The 15,848-nt window shown below is 49.8% G+C and overlaps 1 protein-coding gene across 1 annotated transcript in view; it reads right to left on the bottom strand.

The window, feature by feature from the left end:
- The window catches only part of LOC144791288 (putative serine protease K12H4.7), a 430,940-nt gene that overhangs the window by 68,964 nt on the left and 346,128 nt on the right, over positions 1-15,848 (bottom strand). The gene's annotated exons all lie outside the window — the stretch shown is intronic.

The following is a 15,848-nucleotide window of genomic DNA, read 5'->3' as shown; positions in this document are numbered from 1 at the left end:
GCCCATCTCCTGTCTCGCTAGCCTGATGCACCAAAAAACACGTCCCCCTACTCACCGGGCTGACTCAGGACTCCCCCGCTGCTCTCCAGGCCGGTCTTTCCTCCTCAGGTGTGTGTCAGCGGCGCAGGCTTGGCAGCAGTCGGGGCTCTCCATGATCACGCACCGCAAATCTTCCAGCTGGCTTCGCGGATGACGAGTTTCCTAGACGTCCGATGTGCACGCTCACGGTACACGGAAACGCGCACAGCGTGACTTTGAGTGTGCGCCCGTACAGCTGAGGCGCATGCTCGCACGCTCACGACATTATCCTTCGCTTGTTACTAATCTGTCTGTCTTGAGCACAAAAATGTGTGGAACGAAGAGCGAACATATTTTTTTTAATTTTAAAAAGTTGTTAACGTGACAAAATTGTAAACAAGCCGAGACTGGAGCATATTCCGTCCTCAGCTGCAGCCGGAGCTGGACGTGCGCTTCTCCGCTCTGCCGCGGCGGGGCGCTGCTTCCTCTCTTAGGTGTGAACTTAGGCTGGACTCCCGGCGCTGGTGACAGTCGCCGCTTTGACGGGCCACACTGGAGTACCGCGGGGCGAGGAAAGAGTGCAGGCTGAGCCGTGTCACTCGGAGCGCGACTGGTGAACACTTTGGATGTTCTTGGGTGAACTCTCCTCCCTCCCCGCGACCCGTGTGAAGCGTCCCGTGGGGTCCTGCTGCGGGGCAACAGGTGGAAGAGAGGGCCCGTGGGAGTGAAGCGGGGCCCGGCCGGCACTGCATGGATCCTCTCCCGAGCTTAGACCCGCCAGAATGCACGACCTGCCCCGGGAGGTAAGACGGACCGCGACTTCGCCGGAGGGTATTTATTTATTTAATGTGATTTTCTACAGCGCGAAAATTACCCGAAGGTGTCAGAGCGCTTTACAAAAGAACCAGTTGTGATACATAAGGATTTAGGATTACATGAGTTACATAAAAGATACAAACAGGAATTTTTTGTGCAAATGTACAAGTTGTAAAGTCATACAGGACCCTGCGCCATCCTCATTGTATGCACTGCCCCCCCCCCTTCCCACAAAATCTTTTCACAACCTGCTCCACCATCGAGATAGACTGTGCCACGAAGCCTGTTGTACCGTAGACTCCCTGCCTCCACTCGCACCCTACTACACACCCTCACGATCCCCGCATACTGCCAATCACCCCACATGCTTCAGGTGTTAACCTTTATTTGTGTTCCTGTTTCATTCGGTGTGTGCCTGCTCTGTCTTTGTTCTTCCGTGACCCACCTGCTTCAGGTGTTTCCTTTTATTTGTATTCCCATTTCATTCAGTATGGGCCTGCTCTCTCTCTCTCTCTCATTTTCCGTGGGCCATCTGCATAAGGTGTTTCTTTTTATCTGTATTTCTGTTTTATTCGGTATGTGCCTGTTTTCTCTTTGATTGTCCGTGGCTCACTGCTTCAGGTGTTTCCTTTTATTTGTATTCGTGTTTCTTTTTATATGTGCCTGCTCCTTCTCTTTCATCTTCCGTGGCCCACCTGCTTCAGCTGTTTCCTCTTATTTGTATTCCTGTTTCATTCCCTATGTGCCTGCTTTCTCTCCTTGTTCTTCTATGGCCTCTGGCTTCAAGTGTTTCCTTTTATTTGTATTCCTGATTTATTAGGTATGTGCATGCTCACTCGCTTTGATCTTTCATGGCCACGTGCTTCAGGTGTTTACTTTTATTTCTATTCCTGTTTAATTTTATATGTGCCTGCTCTCTCTTTTTGATATTCCGTGGACCACCTGCTTCAGGTGTTTACCTTTATTTGTATTCCCGTTCGGTTCCGTATGTGCCTGTTTTCTCTCTTTGATCTTCCATTGCCTTCTGGCTTAAAGCATTTCCTTTTATTTGTATTCCTCTTTCATTCGGTTTACGCCTGCTCTCCCTCTTTGATCGTCCATGGGCCACATGCTTCAGGTGTTTACCTTTATTTGTGTTCCTGTTTCATTCGGTGTGTGCCTGCTCTCTCTCTTTGATCTACCATGACCACCTGCTTCCGGTGTTTTTTATTACACACTTACGGCGAGGAGGGGGGCTTCTCCTTAATGACTTCTAAAGTGCGGAATTCTCGGTTTCTCCCTCTGCGTCAAATCTCTCGTCATAACTACTTCCGCAAAGATTTGGGATTTACTTTTTCAGCTGTGAAATGAATCTCCACATTGACCACTTTTTTTTAGCGCAGTATACCTCAGTGAGGTGATAGTTTGCACTCTGTACTCTTTCATTCATTCGCTGTTCCCTCTTATCCACATCTGATTTTAGCTGTAGATCTGTTTTCCCTCTATAGGTTCTAGAAAAATGCAGACTCAATGCAAAACGTTTCATATATTTTGGAAAGTAGTTCCCTCTTCAGCTTGTATTAATCGATGTGACGAGTTTGTTCCAGAGGTCAGCTCTGCGCACCGTCAGGGGATGACCCCAAAGCGCCCCTTCATCAGTCCTGCTGCTGTCAGGAGGAGAGTCGAGCCAGCCGAAGGAGGGGGGGGTTTGTAGCCACGGTTTGACAATCTAGATTTCCAATTTGTGGTTCTATGATACCGCAGTAAAATGATCTGGAAAATGGCGTTTGTCAACATTCCCCAAGGAAACTCAAGAGTTTGGGGAACAGAGCACCGGTCAAACGAAAAGTCTGCGAACTGTCCTACCTTAATGAATTTCTCAAATTCCTTCTTGTAGCTTCTACACCCTCTCTTGCTTCAGAAGTTATAAAACATTACGGAAGAGGGAAAAATCTATGTGTAAAAATATATGCAAGTAAGAGCCGAGTGTATGTGAAACTGGGAGCAGCAAGGCCATTCATAGGCAGAGGGGTCTTTGTCGCCCTAGACAAAATAAAATTTTACTTCTCCATCACTGACACGTGGGTCAGATTCGATGTCTGCAGACTTTTATTGGCCTCGCAAGATGTCTCCGATATAAAGAGGATTTTACAAAAACCAAGAAGGGATCCACAAGAAGGCAAACAAATAAGTTGCACTGCATCCACTTATTTTTAGGTCTCGACCGGCCATGAATGCGCAAGCGCATTGCAGCTCGAGACATATAGAGGTGGATCAGGAAGGCTGATCAAGGGGCTTTGGCAGGCAGATTACACACAGTGCATGTGCCCGTGCACGCGCTTGCCATTTGCTCCCTGAGCCGCCTCGCACCCACGCAATTGCCATTTGCACGCAAGCCACGTCACACACACCCTTTGTCTGAGCCTCAAGGCATCAGACTTCAAAGGCTACCGCCCCCCCCCGCGTGCCTATCGCGCACCACCTTTTGTCTGTGCCTAGCCCTAGGCATCAGTCTTCAAAGGCTCCAGCTCCCCCGCCTCTCCCCCCTCCCCCACCACCGCCATGCCGCGGGCTTTTTTTTTTTATAACAGTTACGAGCCGTTAAGTGTTTTTGCGCGCACCACTGCCGAATACACCATGACTGCACAGACTTGCACGCAGAAGACAGCATTATACAGGCCTGGGTTCTCATCAAGTATTTTACCAGAAAAGTCCCAGCAAAGGCTCCGTTTTTCACCGTACTCGTCTCCTCTGTGCACATCGGACGCATTATTTCACCGTACTCGACCCCTTCAGAATACATCAACCCGTTATTTCACCTACCTCTTCCCCTTCAGCACTCGCAGAACACGTTATTTCTCTGACCAGTACATTACAGATGGGACACGCTATTTCACGTCCCTTCAGCACCCTCACACACCCTCTCACACCCTCTCACACCCTCACACACCCTCACTCACCCACACCCCCTCACTCACCCTCACACCCCCTCACCCCCTCAACTTCACACCCCCTCAACCTCACACCCCCTCACCCTCACATACCCACACACCCCCTCAACCTCACACCTCCTCACCCTCACACACCCCACATCCCCTCACACCCCACATCCCCTCACACCCCATCACCCCTCACACCCCATCACCCTTACCCTCACCCACCCTCACTCACACTCTCTCACCCTCACTCACACTCTCTCACCCACACTCTCTCACCCTCACTCACACTCTCTCACCCACACTCTCTCACCCTCACTCACACTCTCTCACCCTCACACACACTCTCACCCCCTCTCACCCTCACACCCCCTCTGACCCTCACAGCCCCTCACACAGCCCCTCACACACCCTCTCACCCTCACCCACCCTCTCACCCTCACCCACCCTCTCACCCTCACCCACCCTCTCACCCTCACCCACCCTCTCACCCTCACACACCCTCTCACCCTCACACACCCTCTCACCCTCTCACCCTCACACACCCTCTCACCCTCACACACCCTCACACCACCTCACACACCCTCACACCCTCATCCTCACCCTCACACCCCCCACCCTCACATACCCTCACCCACATACCCCTTCACCCTCACACCCCCTCACCCTTACCCTCACACCCCCTCACCCTTACCCTCACACCCCCTCACCCTTACCCTCACCCTCACACACCCTCACTCACACTCTCACCCTCCCACACACTCACCCCCACACCCCCTCTCACCCTCACCCACCCTCACTTACCCCCTCACACCCTCACACACCCTCTCTGCCTCACACACCCTCTCACCCTCACACACCCTCTCACCCTCACACACCCTCTCACCCCCTAACCCTCACACCCCTCACTCTCACACACCCTCACCTCCCTCACCCTCACTCACCCCCTCATGCCCCTCACTCACCCTCACACCCCACACCCCCTCACCCTCACCCACCCTCTCACCCTCACCCACCCTCTCACCCTCACCCACCCTCTCACCCTCACACACCCTCTCACCCTCACACACCCTCTCACCCTCTCACCCTCACACACCCTCTCACCCTCACACACCCTCACACCACCTCACACACCCTCACACCCTCATCCTCACCCTCACACCCCCTCACACCCCCCACCCTCACATACCCTCACCCACATACCCCTTCACCCTCACACCCCCTCACCCTTACCCTCACACCCCCTCACCCTTACCCTCACACCCCCTCACCCTTACCCTCACCCTCACACACCCTCACTCACACTCTCACCCTCCCACACACTCACCCCCACACCCCCTCTCACCCTCACCCACCCTCACTTACCCCCTCACACCCTCACACACCCTCTCTGCCTCACACACCCTCTCACCCTCACACACCCTCTCACCCTCACACACCCTCTCACCCCCTAACCCTCACACCCCTCACTCTCACACACCCTCACCTCCCTCACCCTCACTCACCCCCTCATGCCCCTCACTCACCCTCACACCCCACACCCCCTCACCCTCGGACACCCCCTCACCCTCAGACACCCCCTCACCCTCAGACACCCCCTCACCCTCAGACACCCCCTCACCCTCAGACACCCCCTCACCCTCAGACACCCCCTCACCCTCAGACACCCCCTCACCCTCAGACACCCCCTCACCCTCAGACACCCCCTCACCCTCAGACACCCCCCCACCCTCAGACACCCCCTCAGACACCCCCTCACCCTCAGACACCCCCTCAGACACCCCCTCACCCTCAGACACCCCCTCAGACACCACCTCACCCTCACACACCCCCTCACCCTCACACACCCCCTCACCCTCACACACACCCTCACCCTCACACACACCCTCACCCTCACACACACCCTCACACACCCCCTCATCCTTGCACACCCCCTCATCCTTGCACACACCCTCATCCTCGCACACCCCCTCATCCTCACACACCCCCTCATCCTCGCACACCCCCTCATCCTCACACCCCCTCATCCTCACACACCCCCTCATCCTCTCACCAACCCAATCACCTCCCCTGACCCTCCCTGACCCTCACACCCCTTCACACCCCCTCACCCACCCCCTCACCCTCACCCACCCCCTCACCCTCGCACCCCCTCTCACCCTCGCACCCTCTCACCCTCACACACCCACCCTCCCTCTCCCGCCCTCCCTCACATGCCTTCGCCCTCACCCCCCCCTCACCCACTCACACCCCCTCACCCTCACCCACTCACACCCCTCACCCTTACATGCCCTCACTCACACACCTGCACCCCCACACACCCTTACCCTCACTCACACACCCGCACACCCGCACCCCCACACACCCTTACCCTCACACACACCCTCACACAACCTTACTCACCCTCACACACACCCTCACCCTCTCACACACCATCACCACTCTACCGCCCTCACTCTACCGCCCTCACTCTACCGCCCTCACTCTACCGCCCTCACTCTACCGCCCTCACTCTACCGCCCTCACTCTACCGCCCTCACTCTACCACTCTACTGCCCTCACTCACTCTACCGCCCTCACTCACTCTACCGCCCTCACTCACTCTACCGCCCTCACTCACTCTACCGCCCTCACTCTACCACTCTACTGCCCCCACTCACTCTACCGCTCTCACTCACTCTACCGCCCTCACTCACTCTACCGCCCTCACTCAGCCGCCCTCACTCACTCTACCGTCCTCACTCACTCTACCGCCCTCACTCACTCTACCGCCCTCACTCACTCTACCGCCCTCACCCACTCTACCGCCCTCACTCTACCGCCCTACCTCTATCTATCTATCGCCCTCCCTCTATCGATAGCCCTCCCTCTATCTATCGCCCTCCCTCCTTCTATCTATCCCCCTCCCTCCCTCTATCTATCGCCCTCCCTCCTTCTATCTATCCCCCTCCCTCCCTCTATCTATCGCCCTCCCTCCTTCTATCTATCCCCCTCCCTCCCTCTATCTATCGCCCTCCCTCCTTCTATCTATCTATCGCCCTCCCTCCTTCTATCTATCTATCGCCCTCCCTCCTATCTATTGCCCTCCCTCCTATCTATCGCCCTCCCTCCTTCTATCTATCGCCCTCCCTCCTTCTATCTATTGCCCTCCCTCCTTCTATCTATCGCCCTCCCTCTATCGATAGCCCTCCTTCTATCTATCCCCCTCCCTCCCTCTATCTATCGCCCTCCCTCCCTCTATCTATCGCCCTCCCTCCTTCTATCTATCGCCCTCCCTCCTATCTATCGCCCTCCCTCCTTCTATCTATCCCCCTCCCTCCCTCTATCGCCCTCCCTCCCTCTATCTATCGCCCTCCCTCCTTCTATCCATCGCCCTCCCTCTATCTATCTATCGCCCTCCCTCCTATCTATCGCCCTCCCTCCTTCTATCTATCGCCCTCCCTCCTTCTATCTATCGCCCTCCCTCCTTCTATCTATCGCCCTCCCTCTATCTATTGCCCTCCTTCTATCTATTGCCCTCCTTCTATCTATAGCCCTCCCCCTCCATCTATCGCCCTCCCCCTCCCCCTCCATCTATCGCCCTCCCCCTCCATCTATCGCCCTCCCCCTCCATCTATCGCCCTCCCTCTCTTCTACCCACCTCCTTCTCTAACTCCCTGTTCTCTTCTCTTCTCCTGTGCTGATCTGCTGTTCTCTTCCACCGCCTCCTTCTTTAACTCTCTGTTCTCTTTTGCTGATCTGCTGCTCTCTTCCACGCCGCCTCCTTCTTTAACTCCATGTTTTCTTCTCCTGTGCTAATCTGCTGCTCTCTTCCACATACATCCTTCTGTAACCGCACACACACATACATACACACACAACCACACACACACAACCACACACACACAACCACACACACACACAACCACACACACATTACCCCACACACAAACATCACCCCACGCACAACCACACGCACAACCACACGCTCAACCACACGCTCAACCACACGCACAACCACACGCTCAACCACACGCTCAACCACACGCTCAACCACACGCTCAGCCACACGCACAGACACACATACAACCATACACACAGACAACCACACCCAACCGCACACCCAACCACACACCCAACCCCACACCCAACCCCACACCCAACCCCATACCCAACCCCATACCCAACCTCACACACACACACCCAACCCCACACAACCCCACACACACACAACCACACACATCTATCTATCGCCCTCACTCTATCGCCCTCACGCTATCTATCCATCGCCCTCACTCTATCTATCTATCGCCCTCACTCTATCTATCTTTTGCCCTCACTCTATCTATCTATCTTTCGCCTTCCCTCTAGCTGCCCCAGACCATCAGACAAGCCAGTTCATGGACCTGTTTCAGAAAGAATGTGAAAACCTGGTTGTTTCCTAGGATGGAAAACTAGTTCTTTCACTGCCTATTACGGGCTGGTAACGTGCTGACCATCACCATTTCTAAAAGCGCCAGGATACCCGTAGGGTGACAGTTTTTGCGCTATATAAGTGATTTTTACATTACATCTATCGCCCTCCCTCTAGATATCTTTTGCCCTCCATCTAGCTATCTATCGCACTCACTCTATCTATTGCATCACCACAGCATCACTCAGGGGTACCACAGCATCACTCAGGGGCACCACAACATCACTATGCGCTACCACAGCATCACTGAACGCCACAGCATCACTCGTCGCCACCACAACATCACTCAGCGCCAACACAGTATCAATCTGTGCAACCATTCAACAACAACTGGTTCAAATATTTTCTCTCAATGTTTCAAGCTTTATTACAAATGTCATAAAAAGATGTTAATATTTCACTTCTGTTCTTGGATTTTCGTCACAATAAAATACACTGAACATAATCTTCACAAAAGTTATTTACAAAAGTTTAAGCTATTGCCATTATAAATTACAAAAACTTTTATTTAAGTATTAATTATTTAGAAAAATTAAAAGCCATTGTTATTTGTAATATCAATACATCTAAGTCACGTAAATACAAAACATGTTGCATTACAAATGCTATAGGTGTCACATTTGCAAACGATAAAAGTATTGGCATTGTAAATGGCAAAGCTATTGTTTTCGCTATTTTCAAAACCAACACATAAATAAAAAATTTGTCATTCACAAGACCAATAGCTCAAACTTTCATAATGCGAGACCTATTGCATTGCAAATGCTTGTTGACATTGGGTGTTGTGAGTATTCATGCTCAGTTAGTAAACTATTGTTGTGCGTCCTATAGAAACTTTAACAACTAACCGACGGGCGTAGAGCAGAGCTTTCTACGCATTTTGGGGGAGGTTTTTGAGATATCTAGCACCTCTCGTTCCATTCAAAGCACTTTGCCTTACCGCCCACAGTTTTTTCGCCCACTCCATCCTGTTGCTTCCCCTCACCCTCTGTGTTGCCCCCTTGCTTACCGCGTTCCATGTTGCATCCCTCAATCAAGCGACTTTTTTTTTGGTTTACCCATTGAACTTGGATTGGCAAACAGAAAAAAACCATGTCATTCTAGGGGAGCTTATGCTTGGTGCCTACAAAACATGGCAGGTAGAAATTACCAAAGCCAATAGGCCCCCAAAGGCAAGACGTACTGGCTTTGCCAGTGCTTGTTTTAAGCTTTTCATCACACAGGGGAACACTTTCACCCACATTAGAAACAGAACCCAGTTGCACAGAGTACCTGGGCACCTTAGACACAACAATTTAATTTAATTCTAGTATTAGAAGCAATTCTAGGATGTGGAGTTACACTGGGTATTTTGTGAGATGCAGTTTGTGTAATATTTCGGTGTCTGGTACAACATAAAAGCTGGGTTTAGATCAAAGACTTTAAATTTGCAGTGCGACATTTTATAGCTATGGGAGAGGAATGATGAAAGAAGAATTGATCTGAAGTGTTCATAATTTGCCATGCAGGGTAAATAAACTGTGGTAATTCTGGAGGAACCCAAAACTATGGAAGACCTGGGTGGAGTATGTAAAGTATGTAGACTAAATACATGATTACACACCAACCTCTTGTCAGACCGCGAAAAGCTTTCTTTTGCACCCATGTAAGCAAAATCAAGCCACAAAACGTCCACACTCAAGTATTATGGTATGAATGAGGAGGCAGCAGCAGAGAGGTGGAGAGGTCATTATGGTTGCTGTACCTGAGAGGAGGAGGTGTAGAGGTCCAATTGCTCACAGGTCCTGGGAAGAGGAGGGTGGAGGAACCTTTCTTCTTTCTCCAGCCTTAAACTCCAAGACTTTGCCTCTCCGCTGCTTATTTAGCATCATCCAGCCTTTATAATGGCAGTGCCAAGGGGTCCTGTGTGGGGACTACCATAATACCTCATCTGAGGTATACTACAAGCAACCCAATGCGACCAATTTAAAAGCTTCAATATTTAGCTTCACTGCTGTTTCCTTTCTTAGAGTTGCATGAAGCCTGGCTATTTATCTTAGCCCTTGGGAGCTACTGTAGAATTAGTCGAGATTCATCAATGGGTGTTGCTTGCCTAATACAGGGCTACTGGTGTTCAGGTAATGATAGTTTCCCAAAAGATGCACACAAACACACTTAAATGTGTATGTGGCAAATGCTACTTCCATGCTCTGCAATGTTTTTTTGTTGTTTTGAAAAACCTTTATTAATCATATAAGATGTCGTCCACAGCAGAATGCCTACATCCCTGAGAGGGCCGGCATAGCAAGTCGAAACAAGCAGAATTGCTGCAAGTGGGCGGGGATGACACAGCAAGCCGCCTACAACCACGTCGGGCCGGCCGCGTTAGGGGGATCAAAGAGCTTTGGAGGATCACATTTTTCTGCAAGTATGTGATATTGGACAATATCCAGGTAACAATAACATTTCCACTCTCGTATCATGTGTATTGAAAATTTCATCTGCAATGTTTTAAGGTGGTAGAAGACCTGTTCTGGGGCGTAACACAAGCTCCGCGGGATATAGTCCCCCCCAACTCTTAAGGGGCACGTCAAACGTTCAGGGGGCCCAGTTTCAGCCGAGGTCAGTGAATATCAGTGAGATTACGAGACTCAGGGGCCCTTCATCACGTTCTGCAGCACGGTCCCACCATTTTGAGTCACGTCACTGAGTGGCATAGCTATGAATAGTGTAGCAGGTGCACTGTCACCGGGGCCCAATTAGAGGTGGTTGTTCTTTTTTTACTACAGTATCAGGGGATCTGCTAAATTACAATTCATATAAAGTTAGAAATATATGCAAAATGGTAACAAGCATTGGCAAAACCAACAGGTCTTGCCTTTGAAAAAGCTATTGGCTTTGCCAATGTGTTTTAGCCATATTGTACATCAGCGCGGCTGCTGTTCAGCATGGCTAAAAGTTAGTGGACTGTAGGAGAGCAGTGTAGAGTGGAGTGGCATAGAGTGTCATGTATTGGAGTGGCATAGTGTAGTTGCATAGCATGGCGCACAGTGGAGTGGTGCAGAGTAGACTGGACTGATGTATAATGCAATGGCGTTGATTAGAGTGTTGCATAGAAGAGTGTAGTGCAGTGGCATGCAGTGATGCAGAGCAGACTGGTGTAGAGCGGAGTAGAGTACAGTGGCGTAGAGTGCAATGGTGCGGAATAGAGTGGCAGAGTGCAGTGGAGTAGAGCAGCATAGAGTAATGCAAAGTAGCGTATAGTGTCAGAGCGCAGTGATAGAATGCAGTGGTGTAGAGTGGAGTGCTACAAAGTGCAGTAGCATACAGTAGAGTGATGCAGAGTAGAGTGGCATAGAGTGCATTGACATAGAATGCAGTAGTGCAGAGAGGTGTGGAGTTCAGTGGTGTAGAGTGGCATGGAGCACAGTAGCGTAGAGCAAAGTGGCGTAGAGTGCAGTGGTGTTGAGTGCAGTGGTGCAGACTGGAGTACGGTGGCGTAATGAAAAGTGGCGTAGAGTACAGATGCGTAGAGAGGTGCACAGGAGAGTGCAGGGAGGTATAGCTGCATAGAACAAAGTGTATTGGACTGGTATAGAGTGCATTGATAGAGTGTTGCAGAGTATAGTGGTGTAGAGTGGAGCCACATAGAATTCAGCAGCGTACAATGCAGCTTTGTAAAGTGCTGTGGCATAGATTAGAGTAGTGCACAGTAGAGTGCAGTGGTGTAGAGAGAGATGCATAGAGTATAGTAGCATAGAGTCGAGTAGAGTAGAGTGGGGGACAGTGCAGTAGCGTAGATTGTTTCATAATAGAGCGAAGTGGCGTGGAGTGCCATGGATCAAGGTACAGTGGAGTGGTGCAGGGTACAGTGCAGTGCCATAGAGGGGTGTAGAGTGTGGAGTAGAATGTAATGGCAGAGTGCAGTGGTGCAGAGTAGATTACAGTGGATTGACAGATTGCAGGGGAGTGGAGTGATAGAGAATAGAGTTGATTGGCATAGACTGTATTGGCATAGAGTGCAGAGGCGCAGAGTGCAGTGGCATAGAGGGGCGTAGCGTTCAGTGGCAGAGTGGAGTGGCGTAGAGTGGACTTGAGTGACGTACAGTGCAGTGGCATAGAGTAGATTGTGGTGCAGAGTACAGTGGTCTAGAGTAATGACATGAAGTGAGGCAGTGTAGTGGCACAGAATGCCGTGGGGCAAAGTAGATTAGAGCGGTCTACAGTGGATTGGCATAGATTGCAGGGGCATAGAGTGTAGTGAAAGAGTGGAGTGGAGTGCCCTAGACTAGAGTGGTGTAGAGGGCACTGCCGAAGAGTACAATCAGGTAGAGTAGAGTGGCGTGCATTGGCACAGTGTAGAGTGGTGCAGAGTAGAGAGGCATAGAGTGCAGTGGTGTAGAGTTCAGAGGAGTGGTGCAGAGTGGAATAGCGTGCAGTAGCGCAGAGTGCAATTGTGTAGTGTAAAGAGGAGTAAGGCAGAGTAGACTGCAGTGCAGTGGTATAATGAGGAGTGGAGTAGAGTGGAGTATGCATGGTGTGGTAGCATACTGCCAATACACGCAACACATTTTCAATTGAAATTACCATTACATTTGTACAGACATACAGTTTTACTAATAAAACTATACAGCACACAAACGATAATGTGTGGAAATGGCATCATCTAGTGTATTGATTTGTTTCGATAATATTTAAGTACACTTCAGAATTATCAAAAAATGTGCCTAATTTCTACTTTGCTAATATATTCTGAAATACTTGTACAGTTCATTTAAATGTTGATGTATGCTAGACAAAACCCTTTCCTTTACCCCCACTATCCAGCAAGATTGCAACATAAAACTTCTCACTTGGTAGTCAGAGAAAGAAAAGTAAACACTAAGCTCCCTGGAAGACAGAGCCTAAAATGCATGGGTGTCGATTTGCCAAAAGGCCAGGGGTAGCGGAAGTGACATCACATGTTTTGACCCCAATGACATCACATGAAGTGATGTCATGACTTTTGCATGCCGTCACCCTCCCCTCAGCTATTTGTGATCTGCCTAACTTTTCTATTATCTGTCACGTCTTTCTCAGCTGTTGTTGATGTTTGTTCACCCATCCTGTCTATCTTAAATGTCTTTATCGCTGATCTCCTTATAAAACATGTTTTCCTCTCTCTCACTGATCTCCCCTTACCACCTGTTCTGTCTCTTTTTCTACTCTATTTCACCTTTCTCCCTTCTCTCCTACTTCCTTGTCTGTTCTTTTTCACTTGTCTAAGTCGTAGTGTTATTGGTGTCTTTCTTCCCTCTTTGTCTCTCTCAAACATACATCCTCCTCTGTTTGACTCTTGATCTCTCACCCTTCACTCTGTAGTGTCTTCTTCCTGTCGTTATTTTACCTTTATTTCACCTCAAAGCCTTTTACCTTTACATCCTCTCTCTTTTTCTCTCTCCCGGTATTTCTTTCTTACTCTCTCCACAAGCTCAGGAGCAGCGGGAGGCACAGAGACGATCCACACCACTTGGAACAATGAATGATTCTTTTCCAGGAAACAGATACTGTCCGCTGAGGTCAGGTGGTCGCAGTGCAGTGTTGAGGGTCGCAGGAGGAAAGCCATGGGTCACAGCTGCTACCCATGGTGGCCCCTAAATGACGTCTGTGCTAAAATGTGTCCTCGGTCTTTGAAAGCACAGCAAATGTGACAAGATGAGAAGACGATTTACAGGCCCGTTTGTAGAAAGGAGCACTCGTGGGATAAAACAAAGAGAGGGTGTGTGAAAAGGCTTTGCTCAGGGATGAACTGAACCTGGACTTCCTAAAATACATAAAGCCATCAAATAGAAAGCCAGAAAATGTGAGCTACAAACAGGGCACACGTCCTAAAAAAAAATAAATAAAAAAAAAATAAAAAGTGGGGGGACGCTGACGTCACAACAGGAAGTTACGTCACGAAAGGTGGTTTGCACCATCAGACTCATTGCCTTCCCTTGCTCACCCCTTAGATGCGATTGCATCAGAGAAGCGAGCGGAAGACATACACCTGAGACCCTTCATGTGTACTGTACTTTCTAGATCAAAGGAGGCTTCACTAAGGCCGTGAACAAGCAACGCACATTAGACTCTGGCAGTAGTTTGTGATCGAGCTCCCGGTAAAATAAGTGGGGGAACGCCACCCACCTGCGTGGCCCTGGCTACAAACCACAAAGGGCAATAGTAAGACCATCTTAACAGGAACTGAAGTCCACAGACATTCTGGATTCCTCTGAATAAGTGCTGTGTCAGTTTAGCAGGCCGAAATTAAATCCTTTAAAATATCTGGTAATGGTACGCTGCTGAACAAGTGATTCTATACCAGCAAATGAAAACGTCCGGACTAGTCCCTTAAAGAGTCTGAAAGAGTGCCAATAGCATTACACTTCTTCCTATAAAAAAAACTGGAATAGTACCTACAGATCTTTTAGTGGTTTGTGGAAAATTACACCCTTGGATCATTGGACATGAAGCAGGAGAGCCATTCTCAAGTGCACCAGAGTCAATCAAGAACTCACCAAACCACCAGATATTGTAAAGTCTCCTTTCTTATGTATCACCAGGGTCACTGAAGAAGTTTACTGACTGCTTGGGCCTAGCTTGCCTGCTGTTGGAAGAACTAAGTGAGAAAGTCTGTAAAGAGCTACCAGCATTGGACTTAAGGAGGAAATGGCGAGCAGGGAGGAAGGGCACCAACTAGCTCATTGAAACAGACAGCTTGCATGCAGATGCCTTGTACAGATAGGTACGTCAGTGAGACGCTGGCACATACCTGCTGGATAGGAGAAGTGCAGTGCTGAGCCTTGGTCATAAGGCAGAATAATAATAATACAAAATACAGAAATTTCTAGAGCGCGAACAGCTACCTCACTTGGAGGTGTCCCAGCAGCGAGATGTAAATGGCAAAGGGAGGGGTGGATTAGATTTTTTGATTAAAGAGCCAGGTCGTTAATTGCTTCCTAAACAAAGTTTCTGAAGTTGCAGACCAGATGGAGGACGGTAAATCATTCCAAACTTTCACCGTTCCAGCTGAGAAGGACCTGCCCCCAAGTCGAGCCTTCCGGACTCGTGGGGGGTGCAATAGAATCAGAGAGTTTGAGCGCAGGGATCTCACCTGGTAATATCGGGGAAGTCTCAATTTTAGATAAGTAGGACAGGTACCCCGTAATGCCCTGAAAGCCAGGGTCAGCGCGTTAAATTTGATTCTACTAGCCACTGGAAGCCAATGCAGATCGTGCAGATGCGGAGAGACATGATGTTTAAAAGGTATGCGTTTAATCAGCCTCGCAGCCTGCACTGTCTGTAGCCGTTGAATCAGATATTTAGGCAGGCCAAGGTAGAGGCCGTTCGCGTAGTCCAGTCTCGATGTAACAGTCGCATGGACTACAGCTTTGCGGCATGCCTGAAGATTTCCGGGGTGTGGGGACCCACACACATTATGGAAATTGTTTTGTGGGACAATCATTAAAGCCAAGTATATGATTCTAGACCCCTCCGATCATTCTCATTGAGACCAACACACTTCACCATAATTTGTACCCTTACAATTTCTTGGACACTTCACTAGACACAATCAGAATTAATGCAGAGAACTGACCTACAACAATAAGCTCATGCCAGCCTGACCCTAATCACTAGCATACCAGACT

Source organism: Lissotriton helveticus, chromosome 11 (assembly GCF_964261635.1).
Source record: "Lissotriton helveticus chromosome 11, aLisHel1.1, whole genome shotgun sequence".
NCBI lineage: Eukaryota > Metazoa > Chordata > Amphibia > Caudata > Salamandridae > Lissotriton > Lissotriton helveticus.
Note: the sequence above shows the minus strand (reverse complement) of the source record. Positions and strands in the feature narration are given on the sequence as shown.